Raw genomic sequence first — 8101 nt, forward strand, 5'->3', positions numbered from 1 at the left:
TCAGCAAAAGCTTAAATCCTTCCTCCCTGTATTTTTTTTTATTATTCCTTTCTTTTCTTCCTTTTATGTCTTCATTGGTTCAATAAATATTGTGTGCATGTAATATACCAAGCACAGTAGCGGGCACTGAAGTAATACATATTCTGTTATACAAAGGTAGAGCAGCTCCATGGTTTATAATTTAAGCCAATTTCTATAAAAACAGGTTAGAATAAATCTTTTTGGCATTTTGTATTTTCATTTATTACTGGCTTTACATTCCTGGACAAATTACTCAACATTTTTGATGCTTAGTTTTTCTTTCACAAAATTAGGAAATGAGAGGGTCCTCTTAAGCACCTGATCAGCACCTGGCATATGATAGACTTATGGCACAGGGTCGTGTAATTTAGCATTAGAAGTATAAATTCCAGCTATTCTGAAAATATATCTACTCAGACTCAGTTTACTTCCTAAGGATTTGTATACCTCAATTTTATGATTTTCGTCTATCCTCAGTTGATTCCTGTGCTCTTTCCTCCTTGCAAGAGATGTCAAGTATAAGGCATTCTGAAGACAAGCAGGGAGTTCAACGTTCAACAAGAATTTGTGTTTTGGGGTGTTTGGAGGTCTCAGCAATCCAACTTATTTTCTACCAGATGATGCATTCACACATAGTTTCTCAAATTCTCTATTTTCTTTAGAAAGGAACTTATGCACCTAGAATTCCAGCTTTCATGCAAATGTTAGCTGTTAATCTCAATTTTGATATTTTTCTTTTTACTTAGAAAAGAAAGCAGCAACAAACACATCAACTGTCTCCATAACAATATTGATTTGGATTCTTTATGATACATATTGTTGCTTCTAGAATCATTATGTTCACCCGCTAATTCCCAGAAGCAAACTTTCCTACCATTTTAGAAACATAGCAAGCCATCCACAATGTCACCCAGAGCTGTAATTGTAATTATGGGTAAAAAATTCATGGCTTCAAACCAGTTAGATATATTTGAAGATAAACACAAACATAAACGTGGCACAGTATTAGCACAATGCCAGTCTCCCGAGTGCCGCCAAACATCTGTGTTGGAAAGAAAGAAGCAAACCCACAACCAGGCCCTGGTTTCTCCATCTCCGCACGTGTGTTCTGGATGACACACCAGGGTGTATGCAAACAAATAATGAGAGAATGTTGTGATCAGCACGACTCATTACCCAACTCTCATGCGGATTCCTGTTGGCATTTTTGTTGTCAACTTGTGCCTCACTAGCTCTGTGGTCCTGAACAGAAAGCAAACTCAGATCAGAGTTAAAGGTAATAATATCAGTTCATTGCTAGGTATCTGAATGAAACTTCTAAGTTTATGGTTAATATTACATGAAATAGTGAAATATTGATGTCAATTTCATTTATAACGAAGCTTACTTCTTTGTTATGTTAGCTACATAATATAGTGGCTCTGAATATCTTCCTCCATTTGCAATTTCTTATACACTACGAATATGTATCACACAAAGCTTTGCACTTAGATGCTCTACAAATATGTGCTGATCGTGTCCTGGTGGGGAGAAGAGTCTATTCACCAAGCCACACTCCTGCAACGGATGAGTCAGTTTGAGCACACACCCTTCACCGTCAGAGTCAGCATTTATTAATTTACTCTTATCAGGTGTTAAATACTGGGATATAATGAGGAACAGAAATAAACAGGATTTCTTCCTGATACAGATAAGGATCTTTTGGGAAAGAAAACTTTAATTATATAATCAAGAACTACAACTTTGAGTAAATGCTAACAAATGAGAGGTATTAAGTACTGGTAAATTGAGTAAAGAGGAGAAGGAAGTGCAGTTTAGGCTGAGGAATCAGCCCTTGTGAAGGTCCTGTGACAAACAGATTCAAGGACAGCGTGACTGTGGTGGAGAGACTGAAGCAGGAGCAGAACTCAAAGTGAGGCTGGAGAAGGAGAAACCAAGCGGCGTATAATATTGTGCTGTGGGAGCAATAGGAAGCTAGGAAGGACACCTCACTGTGGCTGCTGGGTGTAAAGAACAGAATTGATTAGAAGGGAAGTGTGGATGAAGATGAAGCTAAAGAATTTGGCTTCACCCAAGAAAGAGGTTTGGCCTTTGTCTCTGACTCCTATCAGTTAATCTCTAAACCCTATAATTTTCCCAGTGACAAGACTGTCTTCATTATTTACAGTGGACCCCTGTGGACCATATCAGATGGTTTATGCTAATGATAGGACTGATGGTGGTATCCTTAAGCTGTGGGATATAAGCCTGACATCCAGGGAGGAGTGAGGGCTAGAGATTGAGTCTAACTACATGGACAATTCATCTGTCCTGCCTACATAATGAGGCCCTAATAACAACTCTGGACACCAAAGCTTAGGTGAATTTCCTGACTAATCAGCACTCCATTCACATTGTTACACGTTAATACCAAGAAAGCAACACATTCTGAGGAGACACTTAGACTCTGCCCTATGCATCTCTTCCTTTGGATGATTTTCTATATCCTTTTCTGGTAATAAATATACCTTTGAGTATAACAGGTTTCTGTGCACCTTTCCAGTGAATTATTGAACCTTGGAATGGCTTTGGAAAACTGCTGGGATGGTTGATTTTATGTGTCAACTCAGCTGGGCTATGGTGCCCAGATATTTGGTCAAATGTTATTCCGGGTATTTCTGTGAATGTAGTTTCTGGATGAAAGTAGCATTTAAATTGGTGGATTTTGAATAAAGTAGATTAGTCTCCATGATGTGGATGGGCTTCAGCCAATACGATGAAGACCTTAATAGAACAAAGACTGATCTACCCTGAGTAAAAGAAAAGTCTGCCAGTTGACTGCTTTGGAGTAGAGCTGTAACTCTTCACTGGGTTTCCAACCTGCCGGCCTCACCTGCAGATGCTGGACTTCCAAACATTCTCATTGTGTGAACTTCACATTGTATGAAAGAAATCTTTTTTTCTCTCTCTTTCTTTTTCCCTCTCTCTGTCTGTTTCTCTCACATATGTGTGTGGCTATATGTCTGTGTCTGCGTGTAAACACATTCTGTTTGTTCTGTTTCTCTGAAGAATCTTGACCAATACACCCACAAAACTTGTGGTTGGTGTCAGAAGTGAGAGTGGTCTTGTATGGACATTTCCCTCTGACTTTGTAGTGGGATCCTAACCTCTTGCTGTAGGGGTCAGAAGTCTAGGGTAGACTTGGCAATCTGGAGGACTGTCAGGATGAACAAATAGTCATGCGAACAAACTTCACACTTGTAGGTAGTTCTGAAAGGTGCTAGCTAGAGGAAACCACCAAAAACAAGCAATGAGTCTATGAAATTTGTAAGACATTTGAAAGAACAGACACTGAGATTTGCATTTCCTAGGGGAAATAAAAAACAGAGACATTTAAAAAGAAAAGATTCCAGTTCCGTTGAAGTTGCTGCAAATGACATTTTTCATTCCTTTTCATAGCTGAGTAGTACTCCATGGCATATATATACACTACATTTTCTTAATCCACTCATGAATTGATGGGCACTTAGGCTGATTTCACATCTTTGCGATTGTGAATTGTGCTGCAATAAATATTCTAGTGCAGGTGCCTTTTTGATGCAAAAGTCATTGGAAATCAAGAACGGGGGAGGGGAGGAAAGAAGAGATAAAAACCTACCTGTCGAGTACAATGAACAGTGGTCACACTAAATGTCCTGACTTAAGCATTATAAAAGTTATCCAAGCAACAAAAACATTTGTACCCCCTTAATATTTTGAAATAAAAAAGAGAAAGGATTGTGGAAAGTTAGCAGAGGAAGAATGTTCGTGATACATGATACAAGCTCGTCTGATCTCCTCTCCAAAGGATTTAAAACATTTCTCACTTTATAGGCTCACTCTTATTTCATACTGGAAAATAGCTGAAAGGAATGATTCTGATGAGTAAATTGAATCCAAATAATGGTGAATGTATATTCCATGTTCTAAATATTCCTAATGCTGGCAGAAGGTTTTATGAAGGTTAAGTTTGAGAAATATCTCTGAACAATAAATTCTAATCATGCATGCATCAAGCAAATTTGTTTAAGGCAAAGACTGAATACATAAAGCCTTTTAAATGTGTCCAAATCCAGTGATAAAATAGCGCAAATGGTTTAGTATTTTAAAATTGTTTACCATTTGAAGATTATGGAGGTTATACTGGTTAATGCTTATTTCTAAAGTCTTGCAAACACATATAATAAATAGATTCCCTGGCCTTGTAAAACTCTATTTATCTAATATTCCACTAATACAGTATATATATCTCTGGGCTTATTGTGAAAAATGATGGAGCCTCAGCTGTCTATTGTAAATACCAAATGATGTTTAAAACTCTTTTCACACTTACTTTTAATGTAGATTTCTGATGAGAACATACTACAACAACTTACCTGCTTCTTTAAACCCAGTATGTTTCATGTGAAAATAGGGATCAATTGTCATTTTAGCAGGGAGACTGAGTGTTGTCTGATCATCTTCAGGACTGTTCTAAGAAGGAAATATTTCCCTTGTATCATTTTGGGAGTCTGGTAACTTAATAGCTTAAAAGTATCATAAACTCTGCAGAAATGGAGGTGTATTTATTCTGGAAACCTTAAGAACATGTAATTGAGAACATTTTGAACTTGCTTAAGCTTTTAAAAAGCAAAATGCAAAATGTACCTATAAGCCAATTATTTAAACTGTTAAAAGGTTAGTTTTCCTCCAATGTGAAAATATTAAGGTGACATTTTCATGAAACTAAAGACTTAGATTTGGCCACTGGGAATTTATCAGGTTTGGGGGACATGTAGGGAAATGATAGTAGCTGTGGCTGTAAGGCTTTCTCAAGGCAGGAGTCTCTTGCCCTCTCAGTGTGCGTCATTATCACCTGCACAAGCTGGCCACCAACTGGTGTCGGGGGATTGGCTCATTATGTGAAAATGAATTAACCCATCCAGGCTAGCTTGTGCTTTAGGAAACTGAGGCATGCAATATTAGTATATTAATATTCACCAAAAAGAATAGGGGAAAATGTCAGAGCAGATGTGTTAAGCTGAAACTTTAAAGGAATTATTAAATGCAGTCAACATGTTTGCCTCTCTCTCTCCTTTAGAAGCATTTAGTAAATTGAAACACACTAAAGAAATGTTAGTTACTATTATTTATAGATATTAAGTTCTAGAGTGTCATCAACATCATAAACTGCTCATAGATATTCTGTGAGCTAGTTGTAAGGTTAACACTCTTAACTTTATACCTTTGTCTAACAGATGAAGAATCAGGCTCAGAGAGGTTATGAGACTTCTGTTCCTGAATGAAGGTCAGACTGCAAGTCAATAGGAAATGAGATTAAAATCAGGCTTTCTGTCACTTATTTAGGAAAGATTTTCATATTATCACTAATATTGATTTTTTGAAATATTAATTCTTGAGCTAAATCTCTGGTTTTATTGCAAAAACCTGCCCAACTCAATATATTCCAACTTGTGTATGTATCGCTCTGATGAGTATAAAGGTGTCAAGGGTATTTTTAAATTAAATTGTGTCTCCATTCAACAGTGAATAAACCAAGGCAGAGAAAGGCAGAGAGAGGGTAAATTATTGCTAAAGTCATTGGCCACAAGGGTTTTGGTGATGCTGAGCTCATGATCACAATTGGGGTTGAACCTCCACAGAATCAGAGCTGTGGCAAGAGAAAGAGTAGAGCTGGGGGTGTTATCGGCGCTGGGAGAGTGCAGGTGGGCTCTGATCTTGAGTACTTTGGAAATAAGGGAACATGAGTATAGTTGCTTTTTCATGCAAACCCTTCCTCTGTTTAGCTCAGCTCAAATGTTGTTCTGCATGATGCATAAAGGCAGCCTCTCCCTGAAGGAAGGAGTCATCTGGCTCAGGAGATGAATAATTAATTTAAGACAGTTATGAAGTACCTATTTCCCTTTGCCAGTGATAGGATTTCTGGTAGTTTTGTGACCTAAATGTGGCCAATAAGGTATAAAGGGCATATTCTAGGAAAAATTATCATACTTAGCAAAAGAGAGAGAAGTGTAAAGAGAAAGCTCTCTGACTCTCTTCTGTTTGGATTTGAAGTCATTTAGGTAATGATGGGATGTTTGGAAATACAGGTTTTCTTCAATCTTGAAGGAAAATCAGCAGATTCTTGATGCAGTCTAACTAGTACCATGAGATTACTGAGCTGCTGAACCAACTCTGAAATTTTCTATAATCAGACTTTATTTTTGTTGTTATAAATGAGAAAAATAATTACATTTTGGTTTAGCTGCTTTTAGTCAGGCGATTTGTTACTTACAGCCCAAAGTGTCAGCACACACCTTGGATCCTGTTATCCTCCCTTTGCCCTCAGACCTGTTCAGTGCCCCTCCCTGTCCTGCTCTGTCCCTGGAAGGGTGAGTCCTATGGGCTGCAGCACCTGGGCATCTTTGCCCTCTGGTTTCTGGTTGGCATCAGCTAATGGGAGACTCCTGAAAGTCAGGGTATTCTTTCCTACAACTGCATGTCTGACTCGATGTGGTTCTGACCAGGCCTTCCTCCCTAAGATGGCATCTTTGCCTGGGAGCCTTTATATTATGGCTTCAGCTCTCCACCAGGCTTCAGCGACTCCAGTTCTCGTCTTTCTCCTTCAGCCCTGGGGCATGGTGGTACCAGCTTCTTCTCGCTGTTGCTACTTCCTGGTGTCTCAACATATTTTGTGATTTCCTTCAGCCCAGACCTCTGTAGGGTCCCTTGATTACAAAATCTCAGCTGCGGGTGTTGACTCACCCTCCTGGGAGCCCGGCTGTTGCATACACTGTTTGAGAGTTCAACTACAAAGACCTTTACAAACGGATCAAAGCAGCGATGAGTCACTTATTTTGAAGAAGTAGACTAATCCCCGGCCAGCACACGTTGTTACAACCAAGTTAAAGTCTTGCCCCATATAGGGGTCCTCTAGAGCTGCCGTAAGAAAACACCGGAACTGGGTGACTTAGACAACAGAATTTGCTGTCTCTCAGTCCAGACTACACATGTGGGATCAAGGAGTTGGCAGGGGTGGTTCTTTCTGAGGACGGTGAAGGAAGGAACTGTTCCAGGCCTCTGTCTTAGCTTCTGCAGATTGACTGGCAGTCCTGGGTGACACTTGACTTCTGCTGCATCACCTTCTCCGCTTTCATCTTCCTGTGTGCACGTCTCCGTCCAAATTTCCCCTTTTTATAAGGAGCTGCTCATACAGAACTGGGAACCAACTCTACTCTAAATTTCTAAATAAGGTCACATTTTAAGGTACTAAGAATTAGAGCTTCAACATTTGAATTTGGAATGATACATTTTATTTATAGCACTCTGTCTAAAGAAACCAGTATGGACTGTTTTTTTCTGCCTTGGAATAGGCAAAGGATTTAGAAAAGCTTGTCTAACACTTGCTACTCTAGACCAGGGGTCCACATAAATACTAGTCTGAGTGGTAGATATGTCTCCATCTTGGGAATGGTTATCTCTCATAACTTTAACCTAATTCACCAAGAAACAGTCTGACTATAATTAACCTGCCCATTTTGAAATTTAAATATTTATTGAGCACTTACACCCTGTTTAAATACTTTACATGTTTTTTTTTATTCAATTTTTACAACATTGTTATGAGGAAGTTACTGTTAGCGTCATTATTTTTCACGAGTTTTTGTCTTATTTTTTTTCCCACGTCAGACGGCCAGTGTGCCCACATCCTAACAAGGATTGAGGGAGGCACGTCTCATGCATGTGCGTGAAAACCCAGTCATCGTGCTTATGAACTACAGAAGGATCGTACATGAGTTTTTGGGTCATGTCAATTGACCAAGGTCTCCCAGCTAGTACATAGTGAAGCCAGAATTAAAATACAGGATCCTATCTCCACAATAGCTGTTCTAAACTAGTATGCTCTGTTTGACCAAAGGAAGAAAAGAGGGTAACTAAGGATCCTAGTGTCATATCACCTTGGCAAGTTCCTTTTGCTTTGTTTTTTATCTAAATTATGAAATTAGAAATCCCATGTACACATCAGTGTCAATAGTTTATTAAATCTTAGGCTTTCCTGGGATTGACTGATATTTTGTACTGC

At 38.8% G+C, this 8101-nt stretch overlaps 1 non-coding gene across 1 annotated transcript; it reads right to left on the minus strand.

The window, feature by feature from the left end:
* Positions 1-7701: 7701 nt before the first annotated feature.
* On the minus strand, positions 7702-7805 carry LOC138400467 (small nucleolar RNA U13). Its single transcript, XR_011236345.1, has one exon. It is a non-coding gene; the product is annotated as a small nucleolar RNA U13 (small nucleolar RNA).
* Between the last annotated feature and the right edge of the window lie 296 nt (positions 7806-8101).

The sequence above is a fragment of the Eulemur rufifrons genome, chromosome 19 (assembly GCF_041146395.1).
Source record: "Eulemur rufifrons isolate Redbay chromosome 19, OSU_ERuf_1, whole genome shotgun sequence".
NCBI lineage: Eukaryota > Metazoa > Chordata > Mammalia > Primates > Lemuridae > Eulemur > Eulemur rufifrons.